Genomic DNA, 15,291 nt, shown 5'->3' on the forward strand with positions numbered 1-15,291 from the left:
TCATGGGAAGTGACACTATTACCAGCTCTGTGTAAACATCAATCACTATTACTTCTAATTCCTTCAAGTGTCTTTTTAATTTTCTGGCCTTGATTAGTTTCCTCAGATGCATGATTGGTAAGTACTCAGCTGAATATTCAAGGGAACCTTCTACCTATCTCCAGAATTCTGTCTCTGTGGAACTCTTTCCTCTATGCTGTGAACTCTCACTGCTTTGATCCCCTGGGAGCCTCTACTTCATGTTACTAGTGCAAGGATGTACAGGACCATACCTGGATTTGTCCTCCTTATGCTCCAGCCTTAAAACTATATTACTGCAGTAAGCCTGGGCTGTCCTGGGTTCATCTTTCTTTTTTTCATTCCGAAGGGATGCTTTTCCTTTATTTTGTGATGTCCACTGTCTTGAAAACCACTTTTTGTCATAATTTTGTTTCTTTTTTGATAGTTCAACTTGTGAGCATAAATCTGGCTCCTGTTATTCCATCTTGGCCAGAAGCAGAATTTCCTTATTTATTATTTTCTCTTGTTTCTTATCGATACATCTTTTATTTTTGTTATCAGGGCCATTGTTCATTTTGTTGATGTCAGATTTTAAGTACGATTAGCTCTTAGTACCGAAAAATGTTTTAATTTTGCTCTCGTGCTTAATGTGTTCCTGAGCTAAATACAGAAAACAAGATTGATAATATTTTTTACTCTTAGAAAATCAAAGATATAGTTACATTGACTCTTGAACTTTTATTATTGCTCTACTGCATCTAAGTTTCATTCTTTTTGGTTTTCATTATTATATTTCTTGATGTTTTATCTGTTTACATCTTAGGATTCTTCAATTATGCATTTGGGTTTTTTCCTTATTTTGGCTCTTCAAATCAATAAAGTTCAAGTCCATTCTCTTTTGCTATTATCTGTCCCATACTCTTCCATCTGAAAAATACCATTATAAATGTGCTGGAATTCTCTATGTCTCTTTCTTTCTCCTTCCTACTTCCTGTATGTTTATCTTTCTGTGCCTTATGAATGCACATATCCTTATGTCTAACAGTTCTTTAATTTTCTTCAGTTGTTTTTAATATTCTCATGTTATTTACTGCTATTTTTAAAATCACTGTACTTTTTACTTCTAGATACTCATTTTGGCCTTTAAATAAAGTTTTAAAGTTTTTTTCCTCCAGAATTCTGACTCCTTCTCATGTTTGGTCAAGGATTGGGGTTTCAAGTTTTCACAGGAGATCTTTTTATTTTTCTCACCCATAGCATAGCATAAAGAAAAACTTCACTGTATACATCAAAGTGAATGGATCCTTTTCAAACACGATACATCATGAAAAGTGCCCTGGCTTTATAAGTGGCCTTGCATATACATTCCAGCCTACCTGCACTCAAGGCCAGATCACTTTTCTCTATATTCCAGACAAAAACCAAGGCCTCAGTTTGGTTAGTATCTTTGTCTGATGCTTGCAGAGGCCACCAACATCAACTTGAGCTCTCTACTCTGAGATTCTTTCCTTTTTTTTTTCTTTTAACATCTTTATTGGAGTATAATTGCTTTACAGTGGTGTGTTAGTTTCCGCTTTATAACAATGTGAATCAGTGATACATATACATATGTTCCCATATCTCTTCCCTCTTGCCTCTCCCTCCCTCCCACCCTCCCTATCCCACCCCTCTAGGTGGTCACAAACCACCTAGCCGATCTCCCTGTGCTATGCGGCTGCTTCCCACTAGCTATCTATTTTGTGTTTGGTAGTGTATATATGTCCATGCCACTCTCTCACTTTGTCACAGCTTACCCTTCCCCCTCCCCACATCCTCAAGTCCATGCTCTAGTAGGTCTGTGTCTTTATTCCCGTCTTACCCCTAGGTTCTTCATGACATTTTTTTTTTTCTTAGATTCCATATATATGTATTAGCATACGGTATTTGTTTTTCTCCTTCCGACTTACTTCACTCTGTATGACAGACTCTAGGTCTATCCACCTCACTACAAATAACTCAATTTCGTTTCCTTTTATGGCTGAGTAATATTCCATTGTATATATGTGCCACACCTTCTTTATCCATTCATCTGTTGATGGACACTTAGGTTGCGTCCATGTCCTGGCTATTGTAAATAGAGCTGCACAGAGCTATCCTTTGGCCATTTGAAAAAGTTAGATATATAATGAATTTTTAGTCATATTTTATGAATAGTTCTTACGAATTTTTGCCTGGAGAGTGATCTATACTAGATCCATATGCTAAGGTTGTCATAAAACTTTATGTAACTTTTTACATACCTTCTTTAATATATCCCTCAAAATGATTCAATGAATATAAGTTGATAGAGAAAAAAACTCAGGCATAGACATTTTCAATGACATGACCAGAACAACATAATTAGTAAATATTTTATCTAGGAATCAAATCCAAGTCAATGGCCTCTCTTGGCCTTGCACTTAGCCATTAATCTGTATAATAATAGTTTTGATAAACAGGGTATTTGGACATCTTATAGATCTTTTTTCTATAGGGAGAAAGGACCTCAATTATATGACCTACACCTGACAGTTGAGTCTGAGTATATCCTGTGTTCTCAGCAATTTAAATGTCTTGTGAAACCTGATCAAATTATTGGGTTTGGAGAGAAAGGGAAAAGAAAGAAAAATAATGCTATAATAATGGTATAATATTAGATATTGGCAGGTGGATCAAGCTTATGTCTTCTCCTTTGCTTAAAAATTACAGCATTTTAAACTCCAGGGATTGCTAATGGAGAACTTTCTCTCTTGAAAATTCTTTAAATTTAATATGTGGTGTACTAAAATCAGACTATTTGAAGTTACCCATGGTTAGTCCTTGATATTGATTGTGCTTTACCTATTAATCTTGAGTTATATAACCTTCCTTTGAGATTTATTCTCTTCTTGATTCAGTTTGCTATCTCAGCACCACTTCTGCCACTTGCATTTTAAAAAAATGAATCCTTAACACTCTCATGAGTTTATCTTTTTAACAACAAAAGGGTCAGTAAGGCTATTAATGAGGTTAAGTAGATTCATATCAATGGTTTATTATTATTATTAATCATCACATCCGTATATGAAAAAACAAAGTTGAAACTTCTTTCAATATTGATATTGCCTCTACTGTGTTTCTCTTTTATTCTGTAGAATTTTCCAAAGTTTCTCAAAATTACATAAATTTCAGAAACACCCACTGAAGTTACATAGATCTAAACATGCACAGCTGAGATTTACTCACTGATTACTGTTTATCTGAACTGAAGTTCTAAGTCAGATTGAATCCTATTCTTACTTCCTCATCTACTCCCAATTAATTTAGAAGGTAACACTGTTCATTTTATAAACAAAATGCCTTAACAGAGATTTCTATCCTTAAAAGCTTATTCTAAGTATTTACCAATTCTCTTACAATGCTAGAGTTGCACAATACACTGCCTACATGATTATCAGAAAGGATGATTATATCATTGATAGAAAGACACTGAAGGACACCGGGGATGAAAATTTTCATTTGTGACAGAAGTTATGGAAGCATAGAGAGATCACTATATAAAATAGGAATTTTTCCGGAGATCAAGTTCTAGTCTCCCAAAATATTGCACCTCAGGTATTCGAGGTGTAAGTGGTATGTGAAGGATAAGTGATTCCACGTACGCAAGTTTTGCATATTTAGCCAAATTTTAGAAGCTTGCCTTTATTATTTTCTACTCCAGTGCTTGTCACTATTCCCCAATAACTCCTGCCTAACTCTCTGTCTTAACTACTCTAGAGACTTGAATTATATATCTGTCTGTTTTACCAGGTGCTGTGCACAAGCCAGACCAAAACAATTACTGAATATTCTCTTTGAGACTGAATGAAGTGAAAGTCAGTTACCTAAAAGCACTGCTCAGTGGGTCCTGGCTTTAGATCTTTCTCAGGTTCATTCCTGTACTGTCATATGGAATGTCAAAACTCTACTTAATCAGTTCCAGTTACAGGCCTGAACACCATGCTAATCGCCAACATAATACTGACTACTTTTGGAATCCAGCAATACATTAAAAGGACAGTACACCATGATCAAGTGGCATTCAACAAAAAAGGGTTCAACGTGTGCCAATAAATCAATGTGATACACCAAATTAACAAAATGGAAGATAAAAATCATATATATAATCATCTCAACAGATGAATAAAAAACATTTGACAAAATTCAACATCCTTAAAGCAACTAGAGGAAGAAGAATAAACAAATCCCAAAATAGTAGAAGGAAAGAAATCATAAAGATCAGAGCAGAAATAAATGAAATGGAGATTAAAAAACCATAGAAAAGATGAGTGAAACTAAAAGCTGGGTCTTTGAAAAGATAAATGAAACTGATAAACCTTCAGCTAGGCTCATCAAGAAAAAAAGGGAGTGGGCCCAAATCAATAAAATTAGAAATGAAATAGGGGAAGTTAGAACCAACATCACAGAAATACAAAGGACTATAAGAGATTACTACAAGCAACTAAATGCCAATAAAATGGACAACCTAGAAGAAATGGACAAATGCTTAGAAACGTACAACCTTCCATGAATGAACCAGGAAGAAACAGAAAATATGAACAGACCAATTACAAGTACTGAAGTTAAATCTGTGATTAAAAAACTCCCAAGAAGCCAAAGTCTAGGTCCAGATGGCTTCACAGGCAAATTCTACCAAACATTTAGAGAAGAGTGAACACCTATCCTTCTAAAACTAGTCGAAAAAATTGCAGAGGAAGGAACACTTACAAGCTTATTCTATGAGGCCCCCATCACCCTGATTCCAAAACCAGACAAAGATACCACAAAAACAGAAAATTATAGGCCAATATCAGTGATGAATATAGATGAAAAAGTCCTCAACCAAATACTAGCAATCTGAATCCAACAACACATTAAGAGGATCACACACCACAGTGAAGTGGGATTTATCCCAGAGATGCAAGAATTTTTCAGTATTTGCAAAGCAGTAAGTGTGATACAGCACAGTAACAAACTGAAGAATAAAAACAATATCACCTCAATAGATGCAGAAAAAGCTTTTGATAAAATTCAACATGCATTTATGATAAAAACTCTCAACTTAGTGGGTATAGATGGAATATACCTCAACATAATAAAAGCCATATATGACAAACTCACAGCTAATATCATACTCAATGGTGAAAAGCTGAGAGATTCTCCTCTAAGATCAGAAACAAGACAAGGATGCCTACTATTGCTACTTTTATTCAACAGAGTATTGGAAGTCCTAGCCACAGAAATCAGGTAAGAAAAAGAAATAAAAGGCATCCAAATTAGAAAGGAAGAAAAAATCTGTCACAATTTGTACAACAGATGACATAACACTATATAGAGATCTTAAAGATTCCACCAGGAAACTGTTAAAATGAATAAACAGAATTCAGTATTCAATTCAATAAAGCTGCAGGATATAAAATCAATACATGGAAATCAGTGGCATTTCTATACACTAATAATGAACTATCAGAGAAATTAAGAAAATAATCCCATTTACAATAGCATCAAAAAGAATAAAATACCTAGGAATAAATGTAACCACGGAGGTGAAAGAAAGATATTCCATGTTCGTTGACTAAAGGAATAAGCACTGTTAAAATGCCAATACTACCCAAAGCAATCTAAAGATTCAGTGAAACCCCATCAAACTTCCAGTGTCATATTTCACAGAACTAGAACAAATAGTTCTAGAGTTTGAATGAAACCACAGAAAACCCTGAATAGCCAAAGCAATCTTGAGAAAGAAGAACAGAGCTGGCAGAATCACGCTCCCTGACTTCAGACTATACTACAACGCTACAGTCATCAAGATAGAATTGTACTGGCACAAAAACAGACACATACAATGGAACAGGCTAGAAAGCCCAGAAATAAACTGATGCACTTATGGTCAATTAATCTACTACAAAGGAGGCAAGAACATACAATGGAGAAAAGACAATCTCTTCAATAAGTGGTGCTGAGAAAACTGGACAGCTACGTGTAAAAGAATGAAATTAGAAAATTCTCTAACACCATACACAAAAGTAAACTCAAAATGGATTAAAGACCTAAATGTAAGACTGGATACTATAAAACTCCTAGAAGTAAACACAGACAGTAAATTCATTGACATAGGTCTTAGCGATGCTTTTGCAGATGTGACTCCAGAGGTATGGGAAACAAAAGCAAAAATAAACAAATGGGACTACATCAAATTAAGAAGTTTTTGCACGGTGAAAGGAATCATCATCAAAAGGCAGCCTACTGGATGGAAGAAGATATGTGCAAATCATATATGTGATAAGGGGTTAACACATCCAAAATATATAAAGAACACATACAACTTTTTTTTTAAAAAAGCAATCTGATTTACAAATGGGCAGAGGATCCGAACAGACATTTTTCCAAAGAAGACATACAGATGGCCAACAGGCACATGAAAAGATGCTCAGCATCACTAGTCATCCGGGAAATGCAATTCAAAACCATAATAAGATGGTTTTGAATTGCACCACCTCACACCTGTCAGAATGGCCATTAATGAAAAGACAAGAAATAACAAGTATTGGAGAGCATGGAAAGAAAAGGGAACCTTCATACACTGTTGGTAGGAATATAAACTGGGGCAGCCACTGTGGAAAACAGTATGGAGATTCCTCAAAAAATAAAGAACAGAATTACCATATGACCTAGATCTAAAAACACTAATTTGAAAAGATACATGCACCCCTATGTTCATTGCAACATTATTTACAATAGCAAAGATATGGAAGCAACCTAGGAATCTATCAACAGATGAATGGATAAAGAAGATGTGGTGACCACGCACACACACACACACACACACACGCACGTGTGCACATGTGCACACTGGAATACTACTCAGCTATAAAAAAGGAATAAAATCCGACCATTTGTGACAACATGGGTAGACCTTGAAGGTATTGTGCTAAGTGAAATAAGTCAGAGAAAGACAAATATCATATGATTTCACTCATGTGTGAATCCAGATAAATAAAAACAAAACATCTTCATAGATACAGAGAACAGATTAGTGGTTACTGAAAGGGAACGGGGTTGGTGGCTGGCAAAATGGATGAAGGGGATCGACTGTATGGTGACAGAGGGTAACTAGACTTGTAGTGGTGATCACTTTGTAGTGTATACAGATGTCAAATTATAATGCTGTACAGCTGAAACTTATATAATAAAAATATACATGTTGATTACATTTTCAGAGATTTATCTAAATCTTGATTGTTCTAACCAATCACTGTGACACCATAATTCTTGCCAGTGTTTATTTGCAGACAAGAGCCAACAGAGTTAAATCTGAACTCTTAATTATATTATTGAGCCATTAAATTGATTGATGGTGGATCTCCCTATTTTAATATACTAAATTTGAAATATTAAGTCATTCTATTAATTCAGGATCTTTGCAGTGGATTATCTATAACTTGCACCTAAGTATGACTAACTGATATATTTCCCCAATTTTTACCATTAGTTATCTTACTCTTGAATATACTTTTGGTGGTATTCTTGGTGTTATTCTTATACTTTCCTAATTATAAATTTCTAGAAGTAAACATATGTGATCTGTGCTTAGCTGATGTTTATACTGTTAAAGCTCTTGGTATTTACTAAACAAGTACCCTCTAGGAAGTCTGTATTATTATAATCAACAGCATTCTATAATCACCAACACTGGGATGATGATGATGTTAATGATGACTGTGACTACTACTACTACTTTTATTTTTTTATTTTATTTTTTTAACATCTTTATTGGAGGATAATTGCTTTACAATGGTGTGTTAGTTTCTGCTTTATAACAAAGTGAATCAGCTATACATATACATATATACCCATATCTCCTCCCTCTTGCATCTCCCTCCCACCCTCCCTATCCCACCCCTCTAGGTGGTCACAAAGCACTGAGCTGATCTCCCTGTGCTATGCGGCTGCTTCCCACTAGCTATCTATTTTACATTTGTACTACTACTGTTTAATCTTGTTCAGTGGTAAGGCTCCAGGTCCCCTAAAAAAAGATTTTGCCTCTGTATTTCAACAACAAAGACCTATAGCAGATTTTTTTTCTGAACACTTTGGATCTAAAAACATGATGGACAAAATTATTGTTTTTAACTGAAATCAAATAGAAGGTTTTAAAAGTTACCTAAATATTGTAGAAAGTAGACATAAAAAAGAAAGAGAACAAAAATGAAACAGCTTGAGAATCTAATATAGTATACATAGAAAGATTCACACAGAAGGATTGGACTAAATCAATGAATGTAAAAACAGAGAGAGAAAGAAACACATTCATACATAAACAGTACTCAAAATGAATAATATCAATTACGTTAGAACTCTGTTAAAAATTATTCAACGTATACTTCCATAAGTTGTCAAACTGTTAACCACTGAGGTAGTAGAATAAAGACATTTTCAAACAGAAAAAGATTCAGAAAATTTACCTCTTTCATACCCTTTTCTTAGGATGTTGCTTGAAGTTGTGCTCTAGCAAATTCAAAAGATAAACTCAGAAGTAATAAGGGATGGTATCTAAGAAGGTACGGGTTTTAGGAAACAATGGCTCCAACCTGAAAAACAAAAGAAGTGACATTCCAATTGACAAGTGAAAAATTAGTAGTGTAAGTCTATTGTTTTAAGGCAGTATGGTGACTGCCAAGGAGGAATAAAATCAAACAAAGTGATCTAAAAGACTTACAAGTTGACTTTGCAGATAGTGTCTGAGGACCAAGAAGGGTGAAATGAGGGGTGGCTCTTTTTTCATTAATCTCCCAGCACAAAACTTTTGTTTACTAGATGAATATATTTCTTTTATGTGAATAAAATAAAATAAATTTCAGGAATAAAATCCATTTTATTATAAGTGATACTTATTAATACAATGCGTTCATAATAATAAGAATACTGCACATTATTAAAAATTTCTGCATCCTAAATCATAAGCAAATATATTGTGCATATACACAAAATACTTACTGTTTTACTCATCAATAAATAGGAACTCAAAAGTTTTGTGGAATGCTTGAATAAATCCCCTCATTCACTGATAACACTGTGGATTTTTACCTTAATAAATGCCAATATTACTGAAATATTTTTGCTTGGAGAAAAACTTGTTAGTCAAAAATTCATGAGAACACCTCATGATCTGAGAAATGTAGTACCTAGTGTCAGGGCAGATCCTTACTGTGGCTCCAAAAAACTATGCTTTTGAGTTTCAGACAAGAGTTTGTTTTGATAAGGCTCAGACCACCACTCTCTACTTTTACCCAAACTCTCTTCCACTCTTGTTGACTTGTCTTTTCATTTGCCTTTTGAACAGCAGACAAAAAAAATCAGAAACTCCCTCATCATGATGAGACACAGATGGTGGATGCATCCATACTGTAATTTAAATTATGGCAGGAAGTCCTGCCTGCTTCCAACTGTCTGCTCCAATCAGACCTATCCAAGTATATATGAGAAGAATATTATTAAAGTGAATACCCATTTGAGGAAGGCACAGAAGGTACCTTAGTCACTTCACATTCTCTCAAATGCAAATACTTGTTTCTTAGTTTAGATTAGACAGAGAGCAGTCTAAATGGAAATGGAATATATATAAGTGGAGTGACTGTAGTTTTTCTGCTGCCCAAAAAAGAGGTGGAGGCGGGTATCCAATCAAGGCTGCTGGGGTGGACAGGGGAGTGCAGAAATCTTCACATAATGTCTATCTTAAAAAAATAATTTGGTAAGAAAAGAGAGGAAAGGGACGTAAACACAAGTAAAGCCTAATTTCAAATTTCCCCAGGGCTCTAGCGCTTGTCCAGGGACTTAAAGTGGAAAATTAAAAAAGAAAATAGGAAAGGAACAGCAATAACTGGAATTCCCTAGAAACATTTGGAGAAAAGTAGTCCAAGGGTCGATTTTAGGAAGGGATACGTTGTTTGAGTTAAAAAAAAAAAAAAAAAAAAACCTCAGGATTTTTGGTTTACCGGTATAGTGTTTCTATGAAATAGACATAAATAAAAGTAAATAAAACATTAAAATATCAGCTCTTCCCACATGTGACTATAGAGCTTAAAGATTCACTTTGCTTTGATGAAACAAGCTCTGTGGGAGATTACATTGCAAGGGCATTAGACACGGAAATGGGTATATCTGGGGAGCTCTTTATCATTTAACTAGAAAATTAAACTAGATGGAAATGTTAAACTTCTTAGTGGGAGAAAAGCACTCAATGTCATTTTGCCTATTAAAATAATATACTTCTCAACAAAACAAACGTTTTCTACCTAAAAAAACTAGTATTTAATCAGCAAAATAAACTGCATTAGCATTTTGCAAAGGTACACATGGTGTCTTCTCCTATCTGCATGCTTCTGTACTTGTGTTAAACATTTTCACTTTTGCCAATGGTATTATTTTTCCCTTCCTGTTTAGTCACAGTGGAATATGATCAGAAACAAGGAAAATTTATTTTGTTCTCCATATAATCATTCTGTTTAATGATATTGCATTGTGTGTTTTTTACAAAGCAAACCTCAAAGATCAGTCTATGTTCCATAAATTGTCTTCGAGGTTTTTTTATAGACCAATTTAGCAACCTTTCATCAGATGTGCACATGGTACCAATAAAAATGCTTTTGTTGCCTTCCTGAGTTTGGCAGTACTGCACACGCATACTTCCAATGGGATATTTCATCATTTGTAATGAATTAACATCATATAACATGATGGGTGATATAGAGAAAATTGGCTGGAGTAAACAAGTCAATAAACATTTACTATTAGTACCATGTTAAAAATATGACATGAGAGAGTCTATCCCATAAAAGCCATAAAGGAGATGTTCACAGGCCTGAGAGACCTCTGAAATTTGCTGTTATTTCTTTTTTATACTTTCCTATATATTGAAGAAGAATGGGAGTCATATGAAATTATCTGGACTTACTGGGAAACAAATTCAAAGGGGAAACCAATACTTCTCTATACGGTTTGCAATATGTATTGGGGGAATTTATTTTCTAAAAATAGTTCATTTTTGAGAGATGTCAAAAGTGATTTACAGTATTTTTGACCAGTCTGAACATTATTAAAATCCCAAACAATGAAATTAGTAGCTTTTAGGGAGAAACTAGACTATCAAATTTCCTAAGAATCTGAGAAACAGCTACAATCCTTATATGTAGCAGTCATAAATAGAAAATCATAAAATTTTTGAAATAGAAAGGAACCCAGAGATCATAAAAGTCAATATTCTACTCCTTATACTATGCTGTTTTACTCATTTAACAGGGACATCTGATACTCCACTAAAGGCAAAACCACAGAGATGCATCTTTTTTTCCATGATAACCTGTCCATTCTCATAGCACCCAATGGCTATATAACAATGTAAAGCCCATTACTTACAATTTAACAAGTATTTGTGGGTTACAAAAAGAAATTTTAAATCTACAATATTAAATAATCTTTTTTGCTGAAAAATAATATACTTTTATTCATATAATTATATGCCAAGTATTTCAGTGTTACAAAGGCTTTTGTTTAAACTTTATATTTAGCCTACATATACATTTAAATCACTTTGGGCCATTGGTAGTTTGTTATGGCATCATCATGACTGATTGATATCAACTGTCTGAATGATCAAAAAAATTTTAATCACCTTTTGTATTAAAAGTAAAATATTCAGGCATATTGAAGAAAAACGCAAGGTTTCATCTTTCTTTCCCATTTGATTATAATTGCAATTTTTTTCTCCATCTTGATTCCCTTTCCCCTGAGTAAATTATATGTCATTTTATCACTATACCATAAAAGCATTTTATAAATTTCAGCCAGAAGCAAATTTCAGGCTTAGTAATTCACATATCAAAAGTCCATTTAGTACCTACTGTGTGCCAGGCACTTTCTTTGCCCTGCGGATGTAATGCAGACAGTCAAACTTCTCTTGAGATTTACATTCTTGCCCTTTCCATCTGCATATTCAGTTTTCTTTAGCTCAAGGAAACTGTCTTCTTTTATTTGTCTAATTCTTGTCCTTCTCCAGTTCTTTTCTCTTTCTGAAAGTCCTTATATTATCATGTTAGATATTCTGAACCTTCTTTCCAAGTCTTACCTTTTCCTTCATGCTTTTTATATTATTTCATTTTTGCTTGATACTTTGAAATATTATTTCTACTTGATTTTCTGGCACAAGAGGCACTGTCTTACCATTTATGAATCTGTACTCATTAGTCTGGAAAACAACATTTTTCAGTCCCAGGATGTATGTTGGTGTGATGTAATATGCACCATGTTCCACAAGAAAGACAAAGACTTCGCCCCTGAGGGCTGGCTGGACAGTGGAGGCAACTGGAGGAAGCTCTCACTCCACCAGTTCCTAGGGCTCCACCAGACTCAGCAGCAGAAGCAGGACTCAGCCCAGGCAGTTGGCTCGTCCTTATCTTCCAGAGAACCGGGAAGATGGGACACGCTTACACCTAGGCCAGGCAACCTCCCTTGCACAGCACTCTCTCAGGTCTCAGTGGGCCTCTGGGAGGAAGTTCAGCAATGGCTCCCTCCTAGAATGTGCATACAGTCCCAGGTCTTTTCTGCTCCCCGAGACGCTTGGCTCAGGAGAGGTGACGGAGGAATGTGTGTGCAGCTGGATGAGTATATGTATGTTCAACACCACATCTTCCCAGAACCTCTTTGGTGGACACCAGAGGACTATTTTTTTTAAAGGGAAATCTGATCATATAACTTCCCTTCTTAAAATATATCAATAGAATCCCACTGCTCTTAAAACTATTAAAAATGGCTTTTGAGTCCTTACACCCGCAGATATGGATTATTTCTAAACGATGTTTCCTGCTATTTTCCTTTCAGCCAATCCCCCTGGATAGACAGACTGCTTTCAGGTCTCTTTATCACTTCCTTCTCACCTCAGAGCCTACTCTTCTGTTTTCCCCTCCACCTAGAGTTCTCTTTCTCCTTTCATCTGTCTACTGTTTACTCATCATTTCCTTTCTTCCTTTTTTCCTTAAACTTGTTCTGAGTTCCTATTATGTGCTAAAGTGTAGTTTTACACTGATGATCAAAATTGATACCATCTATGTCTTTGTGTAGCTTTTAGTTTACCAGGAGCAACAGACCAAAAAAAAAAAAAGTGTACATAAAAGTATAAAATCCAAACCATCATGAATTCAATGAAAAAAGAGAGAAGATACATTTGTTCAAGGACACAAGGTTAACTGAATGAAAAATATGACATAAGAATTCATATCTACCTGTTATTAAAAACTCTGGCCTCAATCATAATGTTACTCTCTATTTAATAAAATTATATTAGTTTACTTTCTGTACCATCATTTTATATTTAATGTCTACTACTTAGGATATATGCTGAACTGTTCATTGCTATCAGTCAGAAAAATATAGCAAATAGCAATAGAGGGATGGAAAGAAAGTAGATTGCATTGTTGTTCACAATTTTTCACACCTCCCTATTTTTGTGTGCCAAGTGACTTTGCTGACCTGCCTAATAAGAGTGTGCTTTATTTCTCCACCTCATGGATGCTGGGTACATATATTAATAAGTAGCTAGTTATGCAGCACTGTTTGTGACAAGAGTTGACAAATACAGTACACATCTCCAAGTCCATTCCAAATTTCTATAAACCTATTGCTATTTTTTAGTCATTAATGTACCCCAGAAGTTCATTTAAATATATTTATTGAGGAACCATTACCTTTCCTCAAAACATTTCTTTTGTGGTATATTAAAATGAGAAGTATAAATTACTTATTTAAAATAATTATAGGTTCACATTTTCAATAGCAACCTCAAAAGCGAAACACTTCCACCCTATATCCAAAACGTAACAGTGGAAGCAAAACTATTAATTAAAAGAGAAACATAACCCTATCTTGTTTTAATGTTAGGGTTTATTTTTTGAGATGTAGGAAAATGAAGTTTATATCTCTCCATTTAGAAAAAAATGACTGTCCTTTTCCTATTTAGAAAGGCATTTGTATTTATATTAAAACTCCACCATACTCCAACGGAAGTGGGGTTTGGAACCCAGAATTTTATTGATGGTTTGGTACTATAGGTAGAAAGATTACTGAATAAGTCTCCTAATTCAAGAAGACTGTAACAGAGTTGGTGGTTTGAAAGGCTAGTGGATGATTAAAATAAAATGTAAAAGTCAAAACAGGTCAAAGATGAACTGAGATAATTCTGATATGGTACCAATCCCATAGAAGACAACCCCTCTCTGATACTGTCTATCTTGAATCACATACAAACACACTGGCCCCAATTCTCCCTAAGTATCACTCTTTCTCTGCTTCATTTAACAGAAAATCTTCTCAGGGTAACTGTTTATACTTACTATCTGCAGTTCCTCTTCTCCTATTCTCAATGAAGATGTTCTAATGAGACTTTTACTCCACAACTATACCTATCAAAATCACCTGTAGGGCTTCCCTGGTGGCGCCGCAGTTGAGAGTCCCCCTGCTGATGCAGGGGACACGGGTTCGTGCCCTGGTCCGGGAAGATCTCACATGCCGCGGAGCGGCTGGGCCCGTGAGCCACGGCCGCTGAGCCTGCGCGTCCGGAGCCTGTGCTCCGCAGCGGGAGGGGCCCCAACGGTGAGAGGCCCGCGTACCGCAAAAAAAAAAAAAAAAAAAAAAAAAAAAAAAATCACCTGTAGTCTCTACATTGCTAAATCCAATAGCAATTCTCAGCTTTCATCATCTTTCACTTATCAGCAGTATTTTACACATTAATCACTCCCACTTTCTTTTTTTTCCCCCACTTTCTTTTTTATTGAGATATAATTGACATCTAAGATTATATTAGTTTCAGGTGTAGCCACTTTCCAACAAATACTCTTCAGCTGCATTCCATGGCACTACACTCTCCTAGTGGTTCCCCTGTTATATCAATGGTTATGCCTTTTAACTTCCCAATATCTCAACACTGTAGAACCTCCGGACACAACTTTTGGATTTTTTTCCCTTATTTAAATCCACTCCTTGATAACCATGGCTTTGAATATTATCTAAACGTCAATGAACTATAAAAGTATTCTCCAGCCTAATTTACAAAAAGGGTACAAATGAACTTATCTACAAAAGAGAAATAGAGTCACAGATGTAGAAAACAAACTTATGGTTACCAGGGGGATAAGGGGGTGAGGGATAAATTGGGAGACTGGGATTGACATATACACACTACTATATGTAAAATAGATAACTAAT

At 35.1% G+C, this 15,291-nt stretch overlaps 1 long non-coding RNA gene across 1 annotated transcript in view; it reads right to left on the reverse strand.

Moving 5' to 3' along the window:
* The window catches only part of LOC125965357 (uncharacterized), a 101,468-nt gene extending 92,847 nt beyond the window's left edge, over positions 1-8,621 (reverse strand). Inside the window, exon 1 of the long non-coding RNA XR_007479148.1 lies at positions 8,502-8,621. This is a non-coding gene — a long non-coding RNA (uncharacterized LOC125965357). The remainder of the gene's footprint in view (positions 1-8,501) is intronic.
* Positions 8,622-15,291: the final 6,670 nt, after the last annotated feature.

Source organism: Orcinus orca, chromosome 9, assembly GCF_937001465.1.
Source record: "Orcinus orca chromosome 9, mOrcOrc1.1, whole genome shotgun sequence".
Taxonomy (NCBI): domain Eukaryota; kingdom Metazoa; phylum Chordata; class Mammalia; order Artiodactyla; family Delphinidae; genus Orcinus; species Orcinus orca.